This window comes from Tenrec ecaudatus, chromosome 1 (assembly GCF_050624435.1).
Source record: "Tenrec ecaudatus isolate mTenEca1 chromosome 1, mTenEca1.hap1, whole genome shotgun sequence".
NCBI lineage: Eukaryota > Metazoa > Chordata > Mammalia > Afrosoricida > Tenrecidae > Tenrec > Tenrec ecaudatus.
The window spans coordinates 258,849,340-258,852,135 of record NC_134530.1 but is presented as its reverse complement, the minus strand read 5'-3'; the positions used below and the strand labels follow the sequence as shown (position 1 = coordinate 258,852,135).

At 40.5% G+C, this 2,796-nt stretch overlaps 1 pseudogene; it reads right to left on the bottom strand.

Moving 5' to 3' along the window:
- Positions 1–354: 354 nt before the first annotated feature.
- LOC142437444 (large ribosomal subunit protein uL6 pseudogene) lies at positions 355–943 on the bottom strand (annotated as a pseudogene).
- Positions 944–2,796: the final 1,853 nt, after the last annotated feature.

Sequence of the window (2,796 nt, the reverse complement as noted above, 5' to 3'; positions counted from 1 at the left end):
AGCTGAAAGAACTGAGCAATATTCCGGCCTTGAGCTCCACGTGAAATTTGCACATAGACGAAGAGACAGCGCTTCAAAGAGAACCAAGGGATGCTGCCTACTTTAAAATCAAGAGAGTTGGGTCAGAACTTTACCCTTTCAGCATAGCTTTTCAATCTGTGTCTTTAGCAAATATTTTGACACAATAATTCAAAAATTGGATTGTATGAAGAATGTGGCATCAGGAACAGAGGAAGACTCTTAAAAAAGTTTTACCTCTTTTTTTTCATTACATAAATTTTATTGGATTGAATCAAAGCATCACAGACAAGGCTAAAGGAATCCTCTAGACTGTTACTGGACACCTCTTAGAGCTTACTCATCAGCCTGCTGAACTGTTCCTTTTTCAGAAACATAGATACCATCCCCAAACTTTTGGGTATCGTTGTTTTTAACTGTCGTGGCTTGCTGAATTAAAGCAGCGGAATTTGATACAAGCTCGATGTCGTTTCCTTCAAGAATTAACTCATCTTTCTGGGCTTCAGAAACAGAACAGGCAACACCTGTCCTCATGTGAACCCTCCGGATGTATTTTTCACCCAAGAAGTTATGGATTTCAACAAGAGACCTATTCTCCTGAATAACCACGTTGATGGGGAAGTGGGCATACACAGACCTCATCTTGTATCGGCAGCCCAGTGTCACGCCCTTGATCATGTTCTGTACATGACTACAGATCGTGCGGACTGTAGCCAGTTCCTTTCTATTTCCCCACCATTTGTCAACTCGAAGCCTCTTCTTCTTCTTCCAAAGGAGGCTGAGTTCTACGTTGATGTGATTGAAGTCCCTCCGCAGGGTTCCTCGGGGGCCCTTCACGATGACCTTGCGCCCCTTCAGGGAGATGTCCACATTCTCCGGAATGTCGACAGTCTGGTTGCTGAGAATGGTCTTCATTCTCGCAGTAGATGCGGCAAAGAAGTTTTACCTCTTAAATTTCCCTCTTCGAAGAGAAACTGGTTTTGCTTCGGATGTGTTGCTACTGGTTGTAAACTGCTTTCCTTGCAGTTAGCATCCTAACTTGTAACCACGGGGGCGCCAATGGATGGGATTGAAAAGGAAATATTAATTTACCAGCAAATGTTATTTTAAGACTTTTGAATATTTCTTTTTTGTGTGGGGGGGAGTAGACATATTCAATTTGCTAATAAGAATAGGAATAGAAAAATGATACACATTGTAGGTTTAAAATTTTAGAATTTCTCAGGAAATCTTAAATTGCTAGCTTTAATATTTTATGTTTAATGTATCCTGCTGTCCCTTCTATTGAGAAAATTAGAAATACAAATACAGAAAAAATATAACAAAACTCAGGTGTTCACTATTCAATATTAACCAATGTTAACATGTTAAAATATTTTCTTCAGATCACTCTTTATATAAAATAAATAAAGTCTTACTGGTCAAGTCAAAGTCCCTTTGTATCCATTTCCTACGAACTTTTTATAATTGGAGGAAAGTACATGGAGGAAGAAAACCCCCCACAAAATAGTGTTTGCTTTTACAGTTCTCAATGGGAGCTTTGCAAACATTGCCGATTATGATTATGTTAGAAACTGTCACTCATGGTCTCCACTTAACTTTTACAGACTGCTGGCGGGAGGGGCTGAGAAGCAAGAGTGAGGACAAAAACCATTTAAAACCTGAGATGCCTCAAGTTGGACCCAAGAAATGTGGATTGAGACCATTTTTCTCTTCATTCTTCCTTCTTTAAATATATCCACAGATCACTACCAGTCCTTAGGGTTGGTTGTAAGCCCTGGGCTTGGCCTGTTGTTTATCAGAATCATAGGATGACAGAAAGTCCAGCCCTGGAATTAGGTAGGAGCCACCTTCCTGAGGCCAGTGTTCGAGGACACACAAGAGAATTGTGGGAACCCAGACCTGATTCCAAGTCGTATGGCTCTTACGTCATTTCTTTTCCAACCTGTTTTGGAACCAGCAATATTAATATTCAGAAAGGTTTAAGATCACACTTATTATGCCAAGATTGGAATAGAAGTAAAGCTTGAAAAAAAAAAAGCCCGATTATGCCTGCTGCCTAATAGGGTTTGAATTCTGAAAGAAAAAAAAAGAGGCATGAAATAGCAGGAAGTCCTTTAATATGGAATATATTTTTGTAAAATGCATTATGGGATTAAATGGTTAAAAAAGCAGAACTTCCTAGATTTCACACACTTCCTTCGAAATACTCTTGAGAATGAAAATAGTTATTTGTGTGGAAATTGGCTGAATACCCAATGATAGGAAAACAGTTTATGCCATTTGCTAATTCCAGAGTGTCCCTATGCCCGTGAAGGAGTCTTTTTATTCAGTCTCCTAGGAGAATCCTAAGTGTGTCTTCATACATTTTTCATCATCATTTCTTATCTCCCAATAGTTTCGGTGGTGGCCAGGGCACGCAGGCGGAGAGGAGGGCACCCCAGTCCCCCAGTCTGTGAGAAGGCTCTCCAGCGGCGTCTCATGCATCTTCAGGGCAGCTGGAAGGCGGATGTTCTTTCATAAATTAGCAAGCATTTTGCAGATGGCAGACTTTGTTCCCCACTGAAAAGGACTCTTACACAACCACAATTGTTCATTCCAGTCCTTGGAAATCTGGTTTATAGTCCATAGATTTGAAGAGTTCTCAATGATTGAAGTCTATTTCAAATATTCGTGATCCATCTGGGACACTCCTTCAATTTTGCTATCTGAGAATGCCACAGAGTTGCGGTTGATGGGCTTGGGATAAGCCCGAACTGGCACGGTCATGTACTAGCA